This window comes from Puma concolor, chromosome B3 (assembly GCF_028749965.1).
Source record: "Puma concolor isolate L17-30 chromosome B3, mPumCon1.1.hap2, whole genome shotgun sequence".
Taxonomy (NCBI): domain Eukaryota; kingdom Metazoa; phylum Chordata; class Mammalia; order Carnivora; family Felidae; genus Puma; species Puma concolor.
Genome location: NC_141672.1, coordinates 4,844,693 through 4,870,084, shown reverse-complemented (window position 1 = coordinate 4,870,084; position 25,392 = coordinate 4,844,693). Strand labels below are relative to the sequence as shown.

The 25,392-nt window shown below is 48.0% G+C and overlaps 1 long non-coding RNA gene across 1 annotated transcript in view; it reads right to left on the bottom strand.

Moving 5' to 3' along the window:
• LOC147579690 (uncharacterized) overlaps positions 1 to 16,500 on the bottom strand; it is a 72,393-nt gene extending 55,893 nt beyond the window's left edge. The window contains exon 1 of the long non-coding RNA XR_015252022.1: positions 15,637 to 16,500. This is a non-coding gene — a long non-coding RNA (uncharacterized LOC147579690). The remainder of the gene's footprint in view (positions 1 to 15,636) is intronic.
• Positions 16,501 to 25,392: the final 8,892 nt, after the last annotated feature.

The window sequence follows — 25,392 nt, the reverse complement described above, 5'->3', positions numbered from 1 at the left end:
TGTTCTCGGGGAAAGTTTTAGGGGCACTGTGAAAAATCAGGGGGAACAATTTTGCTGGCAAACTCTGCAAACAATTTTGTTTGGGAGATGCTATCTGAATTTTAGCAACCCTACTGAAATAAAAAGGAAATACAAAAACCTGCATAAAGTGTACAAGTTGATAAGTTTATAGGTATACAAACCATTGAAGGCATCACCAAGATCAAGATAATACAGTGATTCCTCACCCCCACCCATCCCTGAAAGTCTCCTGTGTTCCTTTGTTCTCCGCCCAGCCCCCACCCTCCTTAAGCAAGTACCAATCTGCTGCTGTCACTACAGATTAGTTTCTATTTTCTAGAGCTTCATGAAAATGAGCTCATGCTATATGTACTCTACCTGTCTGGCTTCTTTCACTCAGTATAATGAATCTGAAATTTATCCATATTGTAGCACATGTTAATAATTTTTTTAATGTTTTTATTTATTTTTGAGACAGAGCATGAGCATGAGCAGGGGAGGGTCAGAGATAGCTGGAGACACAGAATCGGAAGCAGGCTCCAGGCTCCGAGCTGTCAGCACAGAGCCCGACGTGGGGCTTGAACCCACGAACTGTGAGATCGTGACCTGAGCCGAAGTCGGATGCTTAACCGACTGAGCCACCCGGGTGCCCCAATAATTTCTTTTTATTTATGACTTATTTATTCCATTGAATGGATATATGACAGTTTACCCATTCGCCTATGGATAACATTCTGTTGTTTCTTTTCAGGATCAATATATAGAAATACAATGACTATTTCTTCATTGGTTTTGTCTCTTACAACTTTGTTAAGCTAACTTATCAGTTCTGGCAACATTTTCATAGATTCCGTCAGATTTTTATTATAGACAATCCCATCATTTGCGAATAAGGTGAGTTTTACTTCTTTTCCAAACTAGTTGCCTTTTATCTCTATTTCTTTCCTGATGGCCCTGGCTAGAACTCCCAGTACAAGAACAAAAGTGGTGAGGGACGTCCTTGTCCTGGTCTTAGAGGAATAGCAGCCTTTGATGTTAGCTGAGGGTGTTTTGCAGATGCCCTGTAGGACATTGTGAAAATCCTTTCAATTCCTGGTTTGCCAATAACTATTTGTTAGGAATGGATATTGGATTTTGTTCAATGCTTCTTGAAGGTAGAGGAAGAGGCCCTCTATTGGAATGACCTCGTGGTTCCCCTTTCTGTTTAATATAATGCATTGCATTGATTCATTTTCTAATATTAAATCAACTACGCACTCCCGAGATAAACCACACATGGTCATGATGTATAGTCCTTTTTATACATTGTTTGAACAATTTGCTAAAATCTTGTTTAGAATTTTTGTACCTATGGTCATGAAGGACGTTGGTCTAGAACGCTTTTTTGTAATGTCTTTGTCTTGTTTGTAAACAAATTTTAAATTGTTTAAAAAAAATTTTTTTAATGGTTGTACAGAATTGGTATTATTTCCTCTTTAAATGTCTGCTAGGATTGACCAGCAAAGTCATTTAAGCTAACATTTTCTTTGGAAAAAGATATTTCACCAGAAACTTAATCTTTATAATGGATAAAGGGTTATTTAGGCTATTTAATTTTTTTTAATTTTTTTTTTTAATTTTTTTTTTCCAACGTTTTTTTTAATTTATTTATTTTTGGGACAGAGAGAGACAGAGCATGAACGGGGGAGGGGCAGAGAGAGAGAGAGACACAGAATCGGAAACAGGCTCCAGGCTCCAAGCCATCAGCCCAGAGCCCGACGCGGGGCTCGAACCCACGCGAGATCGTGACCTGGCTGAAGTCGGACGCTTAACCAACTGCGCCACCCAGGTGCCCCTTTTTTAATTTTTTAATGTTTATTTATTCATTTTGAGAGACAGAGAAAACATGCATGTGTCAGGGAGGGGCAGGGAGAGAGGGAGAAAGAGAAGACCAAGTAGGCTCCATGCTGTCAGCATAGAGCCTGACATGGGGCTCGACTGCACCAACCGTGAGATCATGACCTGAGCTGAAACCAAGAGTCAGCCGCTTAACTGACTGAGCCACCCAGGCGTCCCTAGGCTATTTAATTTGTAACGAGTGAGCATTGGTGTCTTTCAAAGTATTTGTCACCAAGGTGCAAATTTATTGGTATAAAGTTTCCATATTATCTCCTCATTATATTTTAAACAACTGTGTGATCTATAGTGATGTCACCTCGCTTGTTTCTGATACCCGTTATTTGTTGCTCCCCTCTTTCTGCCTCAGTGTATAGAGGTTTATCAGTATTATTGACCTATTTTAAAGCTTTTGGTTTCAGGGATTTTCTCTATCGTCTTTTTTTTTTTTTAATGGATTTCTACTCTGCTCTTTTCTTTTTCCTTTCTTCTACTTAATTTGGGTTTACTCTACCCTTCTTTTCATGCTTCTTACAGTAGAGACTGAGGTCATTGATTTGAGATCGATCTTCTCCTCTAACATAGGAGTTGCATGCAGCTCGGTCCCTGGAGTTCTCCATCAAGGCGCTCCCACAAATTCTGATGTGTAGTATTTTGGTTTTAGTTCTATTCACAATACTTTCAAATCTCTCTTCTGATTTCTTCTTTGACCCGTGGGTTATTTACAGGTGTATTGTTTAGTTCCCAAACGCTTGGGGATTGTCCAGATATCCTTCGGTTGTTGATTTCTAATTTGATTCCACCGTGGTCAGAGAATACTCTTCACATAACCTGAAACCTCTTTACTGTACTGAGCCTCGTTTTATGGCTCAGGACCTGATCTGCTTTGGTAGAATTGAATGTGCATTATGTTGCTGGATGGAATGTTCCCCAAATGTCAATCAGATCAAGTCATTCAAGTCTTGTCGATTACGAAGAGAGGGTATTGAAACCCCCACGCATAATGGTGGAGTTTTCCATTTCTCCTTGCGGAGTCTATCCTATTTTGCTTTATTTGTCTTAAAGTTCTTTTATTAGGTGCATAAATTGTTAACATATCCTCTTGCTGAATTGACTTCAACATTATTACAAAGTGACCTTCTTTCTCCCTGGTAGTAAACTTTACTCTGGTATCTTCTTTGTCTGATATTAACACAACCACTCCAATTTTCTTTGGATTATTATTATCACAGTAAATCTTTTCCCATCTCTCTGTGTCTTCATAGTTAAGGTGCATTTTGTTTTGCTTTATTTTTTGTAGGCAGCATAGAGTTGAGTATTGCTTTTTTTATCTCTTAACAATCTCTAACTTTTAATTGGGGTATTTTATATTTACATTTGATGTGATTATCGGTATGGGTAGGTTTAAATCTATAAACCCATTCTTTGTTTCCTATTCATTCCATCTGTTCTTTTTTCTTCTTTTTTCTCTTCTTTTGAATTGATTGTATACTTTTTTTCATAATTCTATTTTTTTTTTTTTGTTAGCTTATGAGCAATATGTCTTTGTTTTGCTATTTCAGTGGTGGCTTTCGGATTTATAGCACACATTTCTAACTTCACACTGTCTGCCTTCAACAGATATTATATCACTTTGCATTCAGGATAGGAGCCTTAAAATGGTATACTGCCACTGACCGTTATGCTCTTGTGGTCATGCGTTCTACATTTACATTTGTTACAAACCTCATGCTACATTCTTATTTTTTAAAATAGTCAACTATCTTTCAAAGAGATCCAAATAATTTAAAAAATATATCTTATATCTTAAATATCTGCCCATGTGGTTCTCATATCCACTGCCACTCATTCCTGTGCGTAATCTGTATTTCTAGATGGTGTCAATGACCTTCTGCCTGAAGGACTTCCTATGACCTTTCTTATGGTGCAGGTCTATTGGCGATGAATTCTTTCAGCTTTTGGTTGTGTTTATACTTATCTGAGTCTAGAACGTAACTTCATTTTGTGTATAAACACAAAGGGGATTTGGGGATACAGCTTTGATATAAAATTAATTCTCTAGGAATCTGATGGCTGTTGTCAACAGAGGTGAAATGTTATTTTTGTGTGTTCCTGGACTCAGCCAAGAACTGACCATTTCCAAAAGTCCCATCACTGATGGCAACGCCACTCGCGGTATCTGACTCCTACCTGCGCGGCGGTGCGCCTGGAGCAGACGGGTTTGTGCGACCCCTGGTACCTCTGCTGCTTCCTTATGACTTCTGTGCCCTTGTGTTCTGGCATTTGCATGCGATTCATCATAAATTACTTCCCTATGTTTTCCTTTTGTGTCACTATTAAGGTATTACATTTTTCTCTTTCATTATACGTGTGGTCGCTTATGTAACCTATGACTTTCAAAGAAAATGAAGGGTCAGTATCAATCTTCTGTCGGTGGGTAACAAACTACCCGAAACTTAGTGGCTTAAAGCAATCATCATTTCTTAGCTCCCGGCTCCGTGAACTGGCAACGTGGGCAAGGCTCAGCCACCGCATGCCGGCTGAGTGCACTTTGCCCTTGGGGTGAGTCGGCTGGTTACCCCTGGACTGGCTAGTCCCGGAGAGCCACGTGCCTGGTGGGTGGCTAGGACCCCCAGCCACAGTGGCTCGGTTCTCCTTCATGTGGCCTCTCCAGGTGGTGGGTTCAGGCTTCCTCACGTGGTGATTTGTTTCCAAGAGGGAGACGGTAGAAGCCGCAAAGCCCTTTGAGACCTCGGCTCTGAAACTCCACATCACCTCTATTCCATTTTATTGGTTCCCGTTAATCAGAGAGCTAGCCCGGATTCAAGGAGGTAGAGACACAGACACCACTTCTTGATGAGAGGAGCAGCGAAGGGAGTCCCACAGAACCCATATTTGGTGATTAATCACAGAGCATCACAAATACACATTACCAAAAGGGACATCAGGTCAGACAGGATTGAGAACCGCTGCTGTAAACACGATTCTCTCCCTTTCACCTGTCGCCTGTCTCAAGGAGTGTCCTTCCTTTCTCCATTTCTCGCGCAAACTCATCAGGAAAAATCCTCTGTTTACTCAAAAGAGTTTCCCCTGCACAGACAGATGGCGAAGGTCTATTCTCCAGCTTGCTAAGCGACAGGACCGTGGTTGCCTGCAGTGGTTAGCAGTCTTTCCTAGGCACTCCTTACACCATCCAGCGGAAGTAAAGTAAAACAAGGATTTTGTAATTACCCTTTCCTTGCTCTTTGTTTTTCTAGAAAGAGAGGAACCAGAACACTGATAACCTGTGGTGAATTTTCTTTTTCTTTTTGAGGTTTCCTTTTTCAAAAGTTTGATTATTTTGAGAGGGAGAGAGAGAGAGAGAGAGCATGCATAAGTGGGGAGGGGACACAGACGGAGGGAGAGAGAATCCCAAGCAGGCTCAGCACTGTCAGTGCAGAGCCCAATGCGGGGCTGGAACTCACAAGCCGTGAGATCGAGAACTGAGCCAAAGTCAGATGCTTAACTGACTGAGCCACCAGGAGCCCCTGTAGTGAATGTTCACGTAAGGGGTCTTCGTTATTGGATGGCTGAAAAATTAATTAGATTAATCAGACAGAGGACACACTTGCGCTGCCCTGGGTACTACACAGACTTGACCCTGACATTCAACTGACAGTGTCCCCACATTAGAGACGGCAAGACCCTGGCACCCCGGGCACCAAAGAGTCTCGTCAATGAACACGGAACATGACCCAAGGGATGGTACCGACCAGGCTGGCCCGAGAACGTTTGGGACGGCGTGTGCTGGGCTCCGCACCACGGAACTCCCAAATCCTCCGAAGGGACAGACTGTCTGGACCCAGAGTTTCCTAGGCTGGCCTTGCTTTTTCTGATACACTTGCTGTATAATCACGGGTTATGGTACGCACAGCAAGACTGGGTACAAATCCTAGTGAAAATTAGTGGACGTGTATGCTCAGAGGGCACAGGGTCTCGGGGGGAGAGGCCGGGCGCGCAGAGAATCCGGGTGTTTTCATTCAGGAGAGCCCCTCTGCAACCACTCCAAACGTCAAAAGCCATTTCTGTTCACATTCCCTTTCTAGCAGAAATCTTCCCTGGAATGCCGCCACCTCCCGTAGGTCCTGGGGAGGCAAGACGGCTTCAAACGCACGGAGCCCGCAAATATTTAACAAAGGCAAGTTCATGAGCCACAGTGACCTCAATGTTCTGACAACACCTGCTGGCCAAGAATGTGTGCCAACCAACCAGAGGCCCGGGACGGCCCTCCTCAACGCCACCGGGAGGCACCAAGTGACAGCCCCGTTTGGCTTAACGAGGACACAACCTATTCCAAGAAAGAAGCCTGGAATCCTATCAGACAGCGGACAACAAACATGCCTCCGTGTCAGATGACACATAAGAGGTGCCGTGTGTGTGGCGCTATGTCACATACGGCCTATGGAAAGCTGAAATGCCGGCAGCATGTAACTACGTAAGCAGAAGTAGGGAGCACCCCCCGCCCGGATAACATACTCCAAATCCTTGGATCTTCCATTGGAATTCATTTAGGGATCGATGAGGCCTCATCCAACCTCCGAGGGAGCTCGGACCTCCGTTACGAAGTCTGAGCTCCATGCAGCAGATCCTGCTGGTGACCCGCCCAGATTCACCTACCTCCTTGGTGTGCCCACCCCCCCCAGCTGTGAGTGTGGGGTACTCCTGGATGCCCCCTTCCCTCCAGGGTCTCCTCTGTCCACCACGCAGGAGCCACACCCCCGAGAGGTGATGCCTCTCCCCAGAGGCCGTCCAAAGGTAGGCCAACTCCTGAATTCAAGAGACTCCTCCCCTTGCCTCCAGGGAAGACCACCTCCGAGGTTGGGCTCATGCTCACCTAGGGCAGGTGCTCCCCTAGGCGTTCTGTAGAATCACACGGCTGCCCTGTGCTCTTGGCTTTTCATGTAGCCATGAAAAACATATTATTGCACTGAGCCACAACTTCAACGACTGGAGAACTCTAATCTTTAAGGTCTGCTGAATATCCCTAGCTAGGACTTCCCAGTTTTTTGGCAATGACCCAAAATATGAAATTAATATGCTATACGTTGTAATCTGGTATACCCACGCATGCATGTGGATGTGTGTAGATCTCAGACATACGTTTCACGATACAATATTTACCCTGACTACTACGGAGCCTATTGTTTTCTATTTCATTTTTTAAATGTTGGTCACGACTCCCTAAGTTAATTTTACTAATCCACTAATGTGTGTGACACACAGTTTGAAGAACACTGCCTGCAACTCTTAGCAAAGTGACTCACACATAAGAAGTACTCCATAAATATTTTATGAATGATTAAGCGATTGGCTGGTTATGAGAATATCCAACTAACAGTCTGGAAAGGCCTTGACCTTTGGCTCTGGGTCTCTGGATCTTTCCAATTTGTTAAGCTTGCTGGCAAGTTACATGATTTACCTCCCCAGATGGTGAGGCCCCGTCAAGGGGGCCCTAGGAGGGAGGGGTATCAATCCAAAGGGGCCCTTGTTGGTGTGTTGACCCAAGTCCCTAAGCTCCTAAACAAACCCTATAATTTTAGAAATAGTTAAATAAGAAATTCAAGAAAGCCAGCAATGACCAGAAATTAGCTCAAAGTATTACCTCCATAAAACAACTGCCCCCAAAAAGCTACCAAGAATAAAATGGGAATCAAGAATGAAAGCAGAAAAATTAAAAATCATAAAAATGTAAAGCAGCAAAGAGCATTTGGTATGGTTACTACAGGATGTCAGGCCACCCAAGCCGTAACCTGCAGAGTACTCTTTCTCTCTGTGGGTTCCTGAAGAAGATGAACACACGTTAAAAAAAAAGGAAAGAAAGAAAGAAAGAAAGAAAGAAAGAAAGAAAGAAAGAAAGAAAGACAGACAAAAGAGAGAGAGAGGGAGGGAGGGAGGCAGAGAGAAAGAGAGAAAGAAAGAAAGAAAGAAAGAAGAAAGAAAGAAAGAAGAAAGAAAGAGAAAGAAAGAAAGAAAGAAAGAAAGAAAGAAAGAAAGAAAGAGAAAGAAAAAGAAAGAGAGAAAGAAAAAGAAAACAATGGGGAAAGGAACTCCTTGGTTATTAGCTGGGCCAGTGCGTAATCCCTCCCAAGTCCAGGCTCCTGGATCAGGGCGGAAAGAGGAGACTGGGGTCCTATCAAACATGAAACAATAAGGCCGGTGTGCTTTTTTTCCAGCTGTGCTGCTTTTCAAAGCTTCTTTCAAAAAGAAGGAAGAATAAAGAAAAACAGCACAGAAGGGCAGCATGAGAGCTGTGTGCCGGGCCCCGCAGACGCACCACGCCAGGGGGTGCACACGGTGGCCGCTGTCCTTTGTCCTGCTCAGCCCGGCCGGCTACCCCACTGGCACCCCGCTGCACCCCCATCTGGGTCCTGCCCTGTCGACATACCTGAGTGCCTCTGGGCTTGCCTTTCCGTGACCCCATTACCCACAAAGACATCATGTCCCGTGTTTTCAAGTCATGTTCCCAAAATGATGCAGCTTGGACTCTGACTTATTTGTAACTACAGTTCACTGCAAAGGAGTCTGTGAACTTGCATGGGAAAATAATTAGATCTTTATGTTCTCTACTCTCTTTCAGACATTAGTATGCTCCCTTCCACTACGAACGGAGGCAGCAAATCTCCATAGTATTAACAGTTCCTAGGACCCTGTCATCCACAGAAATCACAAATGTGCTCTTAACCACATTCACATCATTGCGGGGATCTTAAAACACCACTTACGCTCATCACTGCTTTGAAATGATGCTAGTTGCTACATTCACCACTATATCTTACTTAAAATAAGAAGCACACATATTACAGGGCGCCTGGGTGACTCAGTCGGTTGAGCGTCCGACTTCGGCTCAGGTCACGATCTCGCAGTGTGTGGGTTAGAGCCCCGCATCCGGCTCTGTGCTGACGGTTCAGAGCCTGGAACCTGCTTCAGATTCTGCGTCTCCCTCTCTCTCTCCACCCCTCCCCCATTCATGCTCTCTCTCTCTCTTTCTCTCCCTCTTTCAAAAATGAATAAACATTTAAAAAATTAATTAAAAAGAAGCACATATATTACTATATCGCAAGTTTGCCTTTTAATATATTGTAACTGTTTCCATAGAACAGGTTTCCTTTGCAAGCCCGTGTATGTTAGTTCATTAGTGTGACCTAGGTCTGTAGGCTTCACGAGATCACTGACGTTGACCAGCAGACAGGCCCACGGCACAGACGAGGACCTTTCATGAGCGCCTCTCTACGCCAAGCAGGTTTCCTTATTTCTTACTGTTTTTCATTTTCAATCACTCTCTTCTTTAAAATTTTTTATTTCTTTTAAGATGTTTATTTGTTTTTGAGAGAGACAGAGCACGAGCAGGGAGGGGCAGAGAGAGAGGGAGAGAGAGAGAATCCCAAGCAGGCTCTGCAATGTCAGCGCAGAGCCCAAGATGCGGCTCGATCCCATGAACCCTGAGATCATGACCTGAGCCAAAATCAAGAGTCGGACTCTCATTTGGGGAAGGGGAGGAATGTCTAAGCCATCCAAGTGCCCCCTTTTAATTTTTCTTTTAATTTACATATACTAAATTACAAAAATAATGTAAGCTTATGCTAACAAGTGAAACAAGGCAAAAAGATCCCACAAAAGCAGATGCGGTCACCTCCTCCATGCCCCTCACCTTCTACGCCCTGAAGAAACCCACCACCCCCTTCCCCTTACTTCTACAAACACACGAGGGTGGATTTCTTGCTTGCTTTATACCAAAATAGAATCATTCTACACACATTATTCCATAATTTATATTTGTCACTTGGCAATTGACTCTGTAACACAGACATTCCTACAAGTCTGTGACTACATATTTTTCTAGTTCGTTTATATGCACTTATGTAAAAGTGTATGTGAATGAACTCACATCACGCACGTCACGGCGCTTCGGCACAGCCTTCCCCTCTCGTCTGCCTCCTCACCTCCCTGACTTGTCTCAGTCACCCGTCACTACGTTACAGGATAACTCAGACCCCAGCAGCCAAAAGCAACCATGCACATTCACTGTCTTGGAGCTTTGGGAGGTCAGAAGTTGGGGAGCCCTCAGCTGGGTGGTTCTCAGTGGAGGGTCTCTCATCAGGTCGCAGTTGGGCGGGGCGGCCATCATCAGAAGGCTCGACTGGGGCTGGGAGCTCTAAGAGCCCACATGGTTGGCAGGAAGGTGCCGGCCAGTCCTGTGTCCCTCACTGCACGGGCCTTTCTAGAAAGCTGCTTTAGCGTCCTCACAACATGGCAGCTGGCTTTTCTCTCAGCAAAAGCAGACAGCATGGTGGAAGCTGCAACGTCTCGTATGAGCTCGCCTTGAAAGTGCTATTCTCCTGGTTACCCGGGTCAGGTCTGCTCACTGTGAGCGGGGGCTGCACCAAGGCATGAACGTCGCAGGCGAGGCTGGCCACAGGCCCTCCCCAACATTGACCCTCAACGAGGAGGCCATCCCCCCAGATCACTTGTGTTAACAACCTTGTATATTTTGTTCAAATAGATACATAAAGTATCTATGCAAGCTACTTAGGGCGCGGGTGTTATCAATGTTAAAAATTTATATTGCATATGTCTTTCATTTATAGGCAGTTAATAAAATTGAAGGTAAGTATTTTTAAATATTTAAAAATAAAGACTCGGGGCCTCTGGTTCAAGATCACGTGAGTAGGAAACGAAGCTGCAGGTACTTGGATCCAGGACCGCTGGCTCACAAAGCCCACGCTCTTCCCGAGATGCCGAGCCACGGTCACCGCGCCGTCTCGCTGCGTCCCCCTTGGTGACGGCCCTGCATCTCCTCACAGGGTGACAGCAATCTCCTGTCACCCATTCCGATTGCGCCTAGAAGACCCAAGTTCCCAACGCTTCTTTTCTAAGCCCTGCGCTCTGCCCGGAGCCCTTTAGGAAAACCTGACGTTACCCACCCAGCCTCGCCAGTTAAGTTGGGCCTCAGTCCGCCAGATTATTTCTCTTCCTAACTGCACAACAAAATGTCTTCTGTATGTTCTCATTCTTGCGAGCGCCAAGTGTAGTGTAGACAAAGTGTAGTGTAGACTTGCGAGTGTAGACAAAGACTCCAGCGAAGGTATCTGCCGTGTCCGCTGAAGCGGGATGCAAGCCGCGGGAGAACTCGAGGTGGGAGGCTCCGCGTCTCTCACTTCCACTGCCCCCGCTCCCCGCTCCGCAAGCTCTTACTTCTAACCTTCCTCACCATCGGCAGGTCCGAAGCGAGCCCAGGTCCCTCAGGGGCCCACCGCGGGTCGAGGTCTCAACAGCGAGGGGATCCCGCTCCTTGCACCGGGCGCTTTGCAAACGCACAGGTGAGACCAGACGAGCGTGGAGTCCGTCTCTAGACCTGGCCACACACAGCACAGCAGGCCGGGGGTGACAGCGACACAGAGGGAGTGCCGTGGGGCGAGCTCGGAGGACAGGGAAGGTGGTCGGCAGAGCAGGCGCTAGCCGGGTCGCTGGTCACCCGGGACCACAGGTCGCTGGGTCATGCAAAGAAACGCGGCATTCTGTTAACTCGCTGAGGTGCGCCGGGACCCCAGAGGAGGGGAAGTGCCATGCGGGGTTCCCCAAACTGAGTGCACCGTGGAATCTTCCTCCCCTTCCCCAAGAAGTATCCTCTATCCCTGGAGCACGGCGCGAGGCCTGCTGAGGCTGGGTAATCTAAGTTTTGTTCTGACCTCGGCAATTTAAAACACGCAGCCAACAATGGTTGCATCCTTTGTTTTCTTCTCCTTAGGTCAGTAACGGGATCCGAGAGGTTTTTGGTCTCACCAGAATTCCTTATTTATTTACATTTAGAAAGGAAAAAGGGAGTGTACAACCACCAACAAAGGTTTCACTCTTTTCTTTCTTTCTTTCTTTCTTTCTTTCTTTCTTTCTTTCTTTCTTTCTTTGTACTAATATACTTCAGCCTCGGCTCTTACCTTGCTGGAGGGAGCGCTGAATTACTTACGGGTTTTTCGCAAACAGCCCCCAGTTCAACTGTACCACTGTTTACACCGCAGCCCACATTACAGAATCCCACTGGCATGTGGCTCCTCCGTGTCCTTCTTTGCAGGGGGAGGCTGTGCTTTCCGCCATATACACAGAAAAGTTTAGGAGACACCGGCTGGCAGCCACGCAGATCCGGGGACCGGCCCCTCTGCACTTCATCCTCTCCCCACCCCTGAGACATGTCACTTAAGATTTCTCATTAGCCACTCAAACAAATTATCCCGCTGATAGACCCGGCGGCTCCCCGGCCCGAGCCCCATCAAAGCCAGACCATTGGCTCGAGATGGATGATGACCGTCCTTCTCCTGCCTGGATGGGCCTCGAAAATCAGCGTTTCTAAAGAACACCAGAAATGATGGAGCCTCCCCCGCGGTAAAAACACTTTTATGGATGAATAATCAGCAACAGTGCTGCAAATGACCTGTCTGCAAAATCCTCAGTGCCTGGAGATCTAAATTACTCTAATTTTTCTCCCCCCAAAATTAGGTATAATATTATAATTTCAAGTAATGTAAGAGCAATTTCTCCCTTCATTGGATACCAAGCTCAAGATGTTACAGGAAAAAGAAATAGCTTTTACCGCTGATATGAGAAATTCGAAAGAGACAAGCGCAAGCAAACAAAAGCTGTCACATCAAATACTGCGGGGAAAAAAAAAAATCCAGAAAAACTGCCAGAAATGCTCAAGTCTAAATAAAGTCATTTATTTGTTATTTTAACCCCTTCGCTGTCAGTTCCGGGCGGGCGAGGCTAGCGAACTCTGCATGGGGCGTGGGGGGGAGGGGGCGCGCTACCGGAGATGGCTCTCCTGGGCTCCTGGCAGTGGGGGTCCTGCCACAGGGTTTCCAAACAGAGGACCACTGAGGCTGCTCGGCCCCCAACCCTTCTGTGGGTCTCACTTCTTCCGAGAAGTCAATCACGTCCCATTTCCACCACCTTAAGCCAAGAAACTAGACCATGACTTCCCAAAGGGCAACAGCCACACACCGTCCATGTGCTTTGGTAGATGGTAGGTACGCAGTAGAACGCGGCATTAATCATTCCTTGAATTTAGCGTCTAGGCGGCTAACGTGTGGTTCAAAGATACTACTCTTTGGGGGGTGGGGGGTGGGGGGGGTGACTCGGCAAAGAACAGCTAGGAAAATGGAGAAGACACAAACCGGACAGACCTGGGGCACATCCTGTGTCATGTTCCTAAGCCTGTTTCCTCTGTCAAGATGATGCGCTTTTATAAAAATTCAGTAAGAGAAGTTTGCGGAAAGAGCATCGCCTATGATGGTCTCTAGAAACAGGGGCAAGTATTTCCAGTTAAAATATATTGACTGGGCCCCGACTGTGTGCACTACAGTGGACCCCGAGATGCGTAAGTCACAGCTCTGCCCTGGAGAACCTACCCCCTGCACCCCGACTCACTCTGCCCAAGGCAGTAAGTTCGTGTTTCCAACCAACGGCTTCGGCTTCGGCAGTGGCTCCCAGGTCCTCCCGATGGAGAGAGTTCCACAGACTCTGCTCCCGCCCGCGCTTGCTCCCAAGTGCCCATCCCTCCCTCCCCAGTAGGCGGGACCCACCCTGAGCTGCCAGGCACCTGTGGCTCCCAGAGGGGAGCCTAGGAGGCATCCTGGGTCCTCGCCCCTCCCCGCGGCCAGCGCCAGCTCGACGCGGCACACAAAGCCCCCCAGGTCATGAGGTGCCCCCCAACCTCCGCAGCCTTGCACCCTCGATCACTCCCCCGCCGAATGCACCCATCCCTTCTCAGGATGCTTCCTCAAGCCCTGGGCTCACGCCCACTCCTGCTCTGGGGCTCACCACCTCCTGCTCCAGGGCGCCCACCCCACCTGCATTTCCTCTCCTCCTTGGCACTGTGCACCGTACCGACCAGGTTCACGCGCTCAGCTGCCCTACTCGTGATGAATACCCTGTGGGCAGGAAGCCACCCTCTCTGCTTGAGAACCCCCAGGGCCTTGTGCAGGGTGGGGAGCAGGTTAGGCCCTGAAAACGGGACTGAGAGATGCTTACTGTATAGACCAAAACAACTCCCTTGGATTTTTAACAGGTAACACTCACTTGCTTTCAAAATAAGTCTGGTTGAATGAAATGCTGTGATTTTCCAAAGATATTCCCAAACGGGAGGAACGTGCACGGTCTCCGGCCCGGAATCCCACACTGCCTGGGCCCATTGGACCGTTTCTCCATATTCCCCATGTTCCTCCCATCTGGCTGCCCCTTTGTTCCAGAACCTTCTCGGTCATTCCTCACCTCGCGCAGCTTTGCTGTGAGGGGGAGAGAAGGTGCGTCTGTGGTCCCCGGCACCTCGTGGGGGCCACCTGCTTCTCCGCAGCATCGCGGCTGACCCAACTCCTCCAAGTCGGGGCTGGAAGGAGCCGCTCCCAGAGACCCCCTCCTGCGCGAGGTTCCAAGGGACATAAGGGACACGCAGTCATGTGTTCTCAGCCCAGACATTTTGCTGTGGGTTTCTGTGTGGGAGAGTTAAAGATGCACACAGTCCGCAAGTCTAGAATTTGTGGTTTGTGTTATCTTACAACTTCATATTTGGAAGAGGTATTTTAATTTCTTATGAGTTGTGAATAATTATGTAATTCTGCCACCTTCTTAAAACTAAGATGTTTCCAACGGACTCCTGTAGTCTGGGGCTGACATCCTTAAGGGGACTTTGCTTTTTTTTTTTTTTTTTTTTTTTTTTTTTTTTTTTTTGCCTTTGAGTTTTCAGCCAAGCGCCAAACAGATTCTTTCGTTGCTACAACAGTCCATGATGGAGAGCCGTCTTGTGTAAAAAAGTGAAGGAAAATCCTCCTTCCCTCTCAAAATTAACTCTCGACAATTACTCCTGAAATACGGATGCTGCTTGTGCTCGCCAGCGAGCCCACTTTCCAATTTGTTTTCAGGCTCCCCACCCCCCGCGGTCTCCACCGCTACTGGATTTCTCCACCATTCTGTCTCCCTCTTGTTTATTCCTCCCCTGGGCTTCCTTATTCTTCTTCAGTTGTTTGAGAACCAGGCAAAGGTTCGAGAAGATTGCACCATCAAACACCACCGTGAAGTGCTCAATGGTGTATTTTAAATTATTGCCCCAAAGGCACTTCATCGGATGCCTTCCACTTTACGTTTGCCCCTGGCAACCGTGAGGACACTGGGTCATCAGTATTTCCGAGCATCTACAACCCCCCAGAACTTCTTCGGGGCATAGCAATGCTGAGCCAGCCGGCAGATGAAATCATAGATCCACGAGTGACCGCAGGAGGTTTATACTTTAATATCACCCACAGTTGACTTCACCACGTTCACAGCGGAAGGTGACCATCTCATTAAATACAGGCCAGAGATTGTCAGGAGTTAGGACGCGCTTATCGTGTTTTCCAGGGCATAAGTTTGGGTGTTGTGTTTTTTTTTTTTTTTTCTCGTACGTATTTCATATTCCTAGCTGGAGGAATATCAAAAGAATCTGAATATCACCATCTGGAAGTTATGCCATGGGCTCCAGTGGGCAGGATTACAGCTGGGTTTCTCTCCTTCCTCTAAAAGTGTGTTTCTTCTGCTTCGAAACAAGCACAGACACATTTGGTCCCCTAATGAGACCGACCCAGACTCTAAACATCACTGAGCCTTCGCCCTCCACCCTCACAAACTCCTGGGATCCTCCAGTGCAGAGGAATGGGGGGTGGGGTCCCTTCAAGGACATTTGATCATCCGTGACTCACTTACCCAATAAATCAAACGTGCTGAGATACACAGATGTCGGAAATGCAGTACCCTGCTAGTCACTGAACGGTCTGTTGGTCTGCCTGGGTCCCGGGTTGTGCAATGAAGCCCTTGGGAGCCATTCCGGTTTCGAAAGAATGCAGTCACCAATCAACGTTTCATTAAGCGCCACTCCCCTGCACTAGTATTCCCCTAGTTGATGTTTAACAGTTACTTTTGAAACTACTGGTATTCTTGAGGATCGGAGACTGTACTTGGAAAACATTTGCTTTTTATACCTCCGTGATATCCCTTTTACATTGGCAAGCCTCTTCGTGTCCATCCAGGATGCTTTTGTCCTCTCCGCCTGTGGGTCTCTCTCCTGCCAGACCAGTCCGGGAGCTCCCGAGAGAAGGCGCCGGCTTGGGAGAGACGCTCAATACACAGAATGATTTTTTTAATTAAAATCATGTTTTTAGGAGACATATCTAGAAAAGTGTTGCTATGGTCCATGTCAGATTACTGCCTGGGCTCTCTTCTATACATTTTACGGTTTCAGGCCTCACATTTAGGTCTTTAATCCACTTAGAGTTAATTTTGTGTACGGTGTAAGAAAGTGGTCTGGTTTCATTCTTTCGCATGTGGCTGTTCAGTTTTCCCAGGATAATTTATCAAAGAGACTGTCTTTTTCCCACTGGCTATTCCTGCCTCCTTGGTCAAAGATCACAGCCACTGCAGAAAACAGTACGGAGCTTTCTCAAAAAATTAAAAACAGAAATACCATATGATCCAGGGGCACCTGGGTGGCTCTGTCAGTTAAGCGTCTGACTCTTGATTTCAGCTCAGGTCACGATCCCACGGTTTGTGAGATCGAGCCCCATATCAGTGCTTAGGATTCTCTCTCTCTCTCTCTCTCTCTCTCTCCCTCTCCCTCTCTCCCTACCCCATGCACATTCACTCTCAAAATAAATAAATAAACTTTAAATTTAAAAATATTTGGGGGCGCTTGGGTGGCTCAGTCGATTAAGCATCCGATTTTGGCTCAGATCATGATCTTGTGGTTTGTGGGTTCAAGCCCCGCATCGGGCTCTGTGCTGACAGCTCAGCCTGCTTCGGATTCTGTGTCTCCCTCTCTCTCTGCCTCTCTCTCTTTCTCTCTCTCTCTCTCAAAAATGAATAAACATTTAAAATTTTAATTTCATAAAGTAAAATAAAACTGTATTTTTAGCTCTCCCCTCTTCACTATTAAGCTAACAGTTTGCATTGTACGTAGAGTCTGTACTATAATTATAACATTAGCTCTTTCTTAAATTTCCACAGGACGAATTCAATTCGGAAACGTCCTCTGATCATCACACAGGGACGGTGTCCAAACTGGGCAAGTGTTCCTAAATCCCACCGCAGGAACAGGCCGCCTGCTACGGACAAGTATTTCAAGCAGAAGTTCAAAACACCTGCCATTGTGAAATCAGCCCAATAGTCCTAATCTACTCCCGTTCGTGTTTATTATTGCATAGTCTGCAACACTACAGGCTGTCCCTGGAGATGAAGGACTCCCAGACTCTTCAGTCCTGACAAGCAGTGCCATACCATCACTGAGCACACACATTCCTGAACTCTGATGGGGTCCCCCCTGGGCCTCGGATGAGGTATCTGGCCTCACGGGGCGGAGGTCCCCTCACCGATAAGATGGACATGACAAGGGCACCCAACTCTCCAGACTGATAGTGGGAACCAGGGAGTCAGCAGGGGAAGCCTTCCGAGCGGCGTCGGGGAGAGTCAGCAGGTAACGAAGATATTATCGCTTCAGTCCCTTCGGCTTCGAGACGAAGGAATCGAGGACGCTCACAGCCCCGTGCAAGATGCCAGCACGAGGTTCTCTCCAGGAGAAAAAAAAAAAATCTATAAGCCGTTTTAAAAATGCATTCTGTAACGATGTATTATTCCACAATCCCTACTCGGAGCCCCAACCGAAAATGCTGTCTTTTCATAAACAAGACTCACATGTGTACCCACCACAAACCAGTTTTAAAGGTTGAATGAAATCAGACAGCGAACCAGCGTTCAAGGATACCAGGACAAGATCAAACAGCTGATCATTAACAGTATTTTACGCAAGCCGGTTTACCTCTGCGGACTGAATCGCCACTATTTTTCACCAGGTTACCTTAAGTCGGTCATCAGAAAGGTTTTTAGTGGACAGATTTGAACCTAATTTTACAGTCTGAAAGTAAATCAATGGCATACTATAGGAGTATACTGTGTGCACTTTCTAAAATAGTAGGGATAAGAGATTGTATTTTTTTATTATTTTTTTATTCTTTTAATGTATTTATTTATTTTTGAGACAGAGACAGAGCATGAGCATGAGCAGGGGAGGGGCGGAGAGAGAGGGAGACACAGAATCCGGAGCAGGCTCCAGGCTCCAAGCTGTCAGCACAGAGCCCGATGCGGGACTCGAACTCACAGACTGAGAGATCATGACCTGAGCTGAAGTCGGACGCCTAACCGACTGAGCCACCCAGGAGCCCCAAGATATTTTAATACTGAGCCTATTCGAAGCTCAACAAATAAAGACCCACCACATTCACTATATGGTCTAGCTCTGTTTTCCAGACTGAATTGGGTAGGGAATCCTCTGTCTTTTTTTTCTCTCTTGCCGTTATTTAATATAAGTTGGAAGGGCCTTTATGTGGGGCAACGACTCAGGGTGTAACCCGCTTTCCCTTTCTCTGAACGGAGCTGCACGGTGGGAGAAGCTATTTGTGAAAAACCACACACCCAGAAACACAGATCTGTGAAAGGCAGGACTGGACAAAACACGCCTGCTCACATGATCACCGACTGACATCGGAGGTCCTGCTGCATTTTGTAAAAGCTGGAGGCATTTATAAAAGAAAACCGCTCCAGAAAGCGATTGCCTCTTTCTCAGCTGGGACGTGCTCTTATGACACCAAGTGACGTCTGTCACCCGCCCTGCCTGTGAAGAGGGAGGGCAGGTCCCTGCAGCTCATCTTGGTGACATCAGCTAGCCTTCACACAACAGAAGGAACGGGAGCCTTAGAAGCTTCTGAGGCGTGCCCGAGGCCCCAGGACGAGGTCGTCTCTGGTCCTTTCCCTCACACCTCGCTCGTGCCTTCCGGTGCAAGGGACCAGCCTGACCCTGGCACTCCGCCTGCCAGGTGCAGCGGCGGGACTGGCCAGCTCGGGGGCCCTGGATGCCCCTTTCTGCCAGGAAGAAGAGGAAGGAAGCCTTCCTCCCACATTCCCAATGGCGCCAGAGGAGAACAAGCCTCTGAGGTCCCCATTTTCCGCTGTGGAGTACACAGTGGCCGCAGCAGGGACCCAACGGAGAGGCCCATTCGCGCACACAGCCTTCCGACTTCACTGGCGGTGTATGTGGTCGTGTTGCGGCTCACGTTAGCTGTAGGGACACGAGGCTGATACCAGCCCTACTGTTGCCACCCAACAGCCTGCAGAACGCCTGAGGCGTATGCACTCCGAGCACACACGTACTAGTGACCCCACGGCGTTCACGGGCAACAGATGTTTAAACGTCATCAGGACTCACGTGTTGAGGTTGTACATAATCACATGAACGACAGATAACAGGCTAATATTCTTAAAAGATTTTTTCTAATTTTTTAAAAATTTTATTCACTTTAAAGAGAGAGAGAGAGAGAGACAGAGCATGTGCAGGGGAGGGGTAGAGAGAGAGGGAGACACAGAATCCAAAACAGGCTCCAGGCTCCGAGCCGTCAGCACAGAGCCCGACGTGGGGCTCGAACCCACGCACCGCGAGATCATGACCTGAGCCCAAGTCAGACACTCAACCGACTGAGCCCCCCAAGGCGCCCCCAGGCTAATATTCTTAATATGGCAGTAGAGCAAAGTACACATCACTTTCAAGACAGATATCCAGAGTCCTCAGCGTTTCTAATTTTGTTTTTGTAAAATCCTGTCTTCTCCATGACAACTGATCACAACATCACACCCTCTACGACGTGTCAGGCGCCGCGCGAAGGACCTTACCTGGGTCCGCGGGTTCGTCCCTACAACAGCTCGGATGAGGACGCTGATGCCCACAGCCACTGCAGATGAGGGAACGCAGGTGCAGGCGCCCAGTGACCTGCGCATCCCAGCTCCAAGCTGAATCCCGGGGCTGGACCTGAGGCGGTCAGCCTCCACGCCCATGCTCTTCGTAGGTTCTCGGCGAGCACCCTGCTCCTTAGGGAACAGTCCGTTGCTCAACAAACCTTCACCACGATGGCAGAGGGCAGAAACGAGTCCGCACTTTTCACATAAGGTGGGAGCTCTTCCTCACCCACGCTGAACTATAGGGACCTACATAAAAAATACAGATGAATTCTATATTAATGATTGCTGGACGCAATACAGTCCACTTAAAAATGATTCCAAATGACAGAGAGACAACATCCCATCCTTTACAGATTCAACGGTGGCTTGATTGAGGTGGGCGGCTCAGTCTGTTGAGCGTCCGACACTTAATCTGGGTTTAGGTCACGATCCCAGGGTCATGGGATCGAGCCCCTCATCGAGCTCTGTGCTGAGCGTGGAGCCTGCTTGGGATTCTCTCTCTCCCTCTGCCCCTCCCCCACCTGCTCTCATTCTCTCTCTGAAGCAAAATTAATTAATCCAAACATAATCATCTGGTTGAGATTTATTATTGGTCAGTGTGAGTGCTGAGGAAGGAAGGAAGGAAGGAAGGAAGGAAGGAAGGAAGGAAGGAAGGAAGGAAAAATATAAACTATGTCCTCTCTTGTCCCCAGAGACCAAAGTCCGGTCTCACCTTATCTTTTATCTGATCGAAGTCAGGTGAATTTGTATCTTCCAGAAAGTTCTGCCTTTCACAAGATTAAATCTGTTCAGCACTAGACGCTCACTCATCGAAAGTGGAGGAAGGAAGACCTAATATAACACTGAATGTTAACAACACTGGAATTAAAATAAAATTTAAAATCAATCAATCAAATCTTAAAACTCCATGTTTAAAAAAAATGGAGGAAAGAAGGAAGTGTTTCGGGGGAGGGAGAGGACACGTGAGCTTTGCAGACCCCGAGGGTGGTCCCTTATCTCAAGGTCAAAGAAAAGGCTGTGCTCATATGTGATGCGCAGCGATTCTGTTTGCTCCCCGGGAATCAGCAGGAGCCCACTGAGCCAAGAGCATATCCAACTTTACATGAAGCTGGTAATACTGTTTCTGCTCTCCTGTGTTTAATAAGCCATCTGACTGCTCTTTTTTTTGGGGGGGGGGCGGGAAATTACAGATTAACTCACACCGCTTTAACTTAAAAACCAGTGGGGTAGACATCTCTCCTTCTTCTTCCAGGAGGGGAATTCTGGATTCCCTTAAGAATCCCAGCCTGGTTCCTCCAACATCATGGCTGCTAACCTGGGCCTGCCTTTCAGCGCGAGGAGCTGGGTGCTGAATACTGATTTGAGGTGTGGTTCACCGTGCAGACTTAAATCGTCCTTCCCACAACTTTTCTCTCAGAAGCCTGGCGGTGGTGACAATCACAGGACTGGTTTCCTCGGGTAAAACTATGCTAGCTGCAATTTGCTCTGACAGGCTCCGTAATTTTAAGTGCAATTAAATCCTAAGAATTTGCCCAGAAGAAAAAAAAAATTTTTTTCTATCACATTTTAAAAAAATAATAATTTAAGAGAAGGCAAAAAAAAAAAAAACAGTTGAATTGAACAGCTCATTTCTAACTCATTGCTCTATTTAAAAAAAAAAAAAGGACAGACAGACAGACAGAAAGAGAAAAATGCATTTGGCTGAGCCCAGAAATCCATGTCACCGTATAGGCAGGCATCTCCTGGAGCCCAAGCATGAGGCCTGCCAGAGGTCACAGCCTCCTGACCAGCTGCTCGGCCACCGAGGGCACCCACAGCTCCAGCGAGAGGTGGGGGGGGGTGGGGATAAGGAAACTTTCCGAACACCGGCTTCAGGGGCTGCAGTCACTTGATCCCCCTCGGGGACAGCTGGCCCGCTGACTCCAGGGAGCAGCCGTGTCCACACGCTCGCCCCTCCCTCCGAATCACAGAAATGGAATCCAACGTGAGAGCACCAGCAGGCCAGGCCAGCCCTCCGGCCCCGACCAGACGCGGGAGCAGCGGGAGGGGAGGTCTGCCCTTGCAACCGGCCAGGGAAGGGGCTCCCAAGCTTAGCTGTCTGACTGCTCGCCTTTGGGGAGATTCAAGCTGCACTGCGAATCCGCGGCTCGGGTCACCGGTGTCCTGGAAAAGGGACCCGTGTCCCTACGGCTTCTTGGCACTCCACGCTCGAAATCTTTATTCAACAGGAAGCTAATGTGACACCGAAGCAGCCACCCAGGCTACATTTGGGAAATCAGACTGTTCTTTAAGAGATGTCAAATTATACCTCATGTTGCGGAACATTGCATATAAAATAGGAATTAAATTTAGTAGAACATCTTCGACGGGACACCTTCAACCTTCCGAATTCTCATCATGCGGGAGCAGGTGACTCAGCAAGGACAGACCAACGGAGGGGAGGGGTGGAGAACCGGCCCGGCCGCACGCCCCCCCACCTCCCCACCGCCCCTCTCCACTGCCATCACACCCACTCCCCAACCCCAGTGAGGGTTTACTGTCCCCCCCGGAGAGACCAGCTGTTGGCGAGCCTTCCCTCCTCCTGGCGTCCCCCCCCCCCCCCGCCCCGTGCACAGCACTGACCGCCCCCAGCAGGCGTCCCCCCCCCCCACCCAGGACTCCTACCAGTGACAACACTCATACGGCCTTGCCATCTTTCCCTACCAGGCCCTGAACTCGCTGGAGATGGGGACCCCCTCCCTCACTCTCCAGCACCTCACAGGGCGCCCGGCACATGGCAGAGTTCCGGGAGACGTTTGCCGAAGGCTCCTTTCCTTTCCGAGCAGCAAACACAGCAGCAGGCATTAAAAAGACGCCTGGGTTGCACGCTGCTGTTGTTAAAAGTCTTCCCCGGCCCCGACAGTAAACCCCTGTGGGGGGGGGGGGGGCAGAAGCCCCGCCCGTCAGCCCCTCATTTACCGCAGTGCCTGGGTCAGCTCTTCGGGCCTATTGGATGCTCAGTAAACGTTTACTGAGTGAAGGAGCTAAAGACAGTACTAACACAGAGATCCTGAAGGTGTGAAGCAAAACCTTCCAACATCCCCGCATAGGAAACGTTGGAAGGTTGTCCCTCGGCCTTTCTCTTTTGTGGAGGCCCACCCAAGTGCGCAGAACTTGAACTCATCTGCGGCAATCCGGCGAGGTATTAGGGACAGAGATCACCCCATCGGCGTGTCCTGGAGAAGCAGGGTTCCTCCACACGTGAAAAGTTGTGCAAACATCCTGAGGTCTCCAGGGGGAAGAGGAGCAAGAACGAGAAATGCTCAGATGGGACGCTGCCACAGGCCTCTGTCCCCTGCTGCGGGTGAAGTTCACCTGCAGGGGGTTTAAACCTCCCTGTGGCCAGGCCTCTCCCTTGGGTGTGGGCTTCAGAACATACCTGCTTCTTCCCTCGGGCGCCCCCCCAGCCCTTTAGACACAGGGGATGCTGGCCTTCAAAGTCTCTCCCCTCTTACTAGCATAAGCTGCCAGCTCCTTGAAGCCTGTACCTCTGGAATCCACACATACTGAACCCCAAAAGTGTGCATTACTAAAACAGGAGCACTTTGCTCTGAGCACCAGATGGAACCCTGAAGAGGCAGTGCAAACAGAACGCTGGCACTGGGGTCCTCGGTCGGTCCCATGACTGCCACTCGACTTCCTATAGGTCGGACCCTCGTGTCCAGCAGTGTGACATCCGACGGAGGACCGTGACACTTCCCGAGGGCACACGGCCCCCGTGTGCGTTGAATTTGCGCATAGAGGCCCCAAATGCGAATTCACAAACAACTCGAATTCACAAACAGCTTGGGACCTTTCTTATAAAATAAACGAGGACTAATTAAAATATACATCACATTCCCACCTAAATGAGAATGCTCACTATTTCTGCGCAAAACGTCTCTTCAAACAGCAGACGTTTATTATTAGCCCTGATCTAGGTCACACAGACTCACTGAGTCAAAGCCGGATGCGATGGTAGAGGCTGTGTAACCCAACCCTCTACCCCGTGCAGGAGTCCCGTCCGCATGCTGAGGGCTAACTGTCATCATTTTAAGGACCTCTTAGGACCCTAGGTTCTATTAGTTATGAGCAGTTTATTTTTGTTCGAAGGGTCAGAGGCAAATGAAGGCGTGTGCAGTGTTTTTAAGCAAGGGAGGCTTTTCTGATGGGGAGGGGTGAGACGCGGACATCAGTGGGTCAGCACTGTCCCTGGCGCTGTGGACAGTCCTTACGTAGGGTAGGACATGAAAATTAGCCTTGGGTGTTAGTGCAGGGAGCTTTTAATCCACTAAATCAAGGGCCTTAGTCCATTGTGTGTGTGTGTGTGTGTGAACTATTTAAAAATATGTAAGCATTCTTAAAACAACACTGAGGCACCAGCTACGATGAAAACTGACCGATGGGAGAGGGGTTTGAAGGACCCTGGAACTGGTGCCTTTTCTGTTTAAAGGAAAAGAGTGGGGGGCAGGGGCGTCCTGCCATAATCCAAATCCATGATCCTTCACACAAACGTCCAAAACTCCAAAGAGCTCCGAAAACGAAAGTTGATTTCATACACTTAGCACACGACCCTGACGTGAAGCTGCTTAGAGTCTCTGTTCCCGCTTAGGGTGAATATTCATATGTTTGCTGTGAAAACATCCGTGTCTCTGATAAGGGAGTGGTCCCGGGCTGCGGAACACTCCATTATATACATTATACATAACACACTCATTCTCTTCCTAACATCTGGGGGGGGAAAAGTCCAAATTCTGGAAACTATCCAGTCCCAAACGTTTTGTGGAGCAGTGTTGCCAAAGTCTGATGTAAGAAGGGACCCGGCATAGAATTAAGATAGAGAAACACCTAAACTGGTAAAAAAAAAAAAAAAAAAAAAAAAATTTTTTTTTAATTTTAAAAAGGAGGTCAGCACTTGGGGTTAAAACTGGAAACCTGGCCTTGACCCAAAGCTATCTCTCACAAACACCCAAACACACAGCACTGGTCCCCAGGTCACTGGCCCAAAGCCCAGCATTAATTCTGTATTGAACCGTAAGTCTCAAGTAGGTAGTTTTGTTCCGTTTCTCTTTTTTCCCCCAGAAAGACACCAAGGGAACCAGTTTAAACCGAACCTGCATCTACATGTTTTCTTAAACTATTGAATGGGAGTAATGTCAGAACATCAAAACGCTCTCCGAAAATAACACAAACAGGATCAGTGTCTCATCCAGTCTAAGTCCCTGGTCGAAGAGACACAGCGAGAAGAAGGTCAGACGATTTCACGGCTGGGAAGGGCTTAGACCACCCCATCCACTTGTTAAAACTTTTCCTGGGGGAGAAAGGGAGGAAGGTCTTCAAGTTTTAAAACAGCTCGAAAATAATCTCACGTGTAGGTTTCACCCCGGCGGTGCTCCAAATGCACCTCTGTGTTCAGTACACCTGCTTCTTCCTTGGATTGTTTTACTGGCACTTGCACGTATGAGCTGAGAAGCTGATCCTCCGGAATGAAGTTTCCAGTTCCTCAGCTGAAGGTGAAGGCTCTCGGGATGGCCCCCTTTAGAACCACAGCACTCCCCTAAACGCTCATGCTTCTGATTCAGTTAACTTGATTAAGTGGCGGGACGTGATACCTTGCTCATACAAGAACGGTGAACACATTTTCACTGAACTTGAAATGCTAAA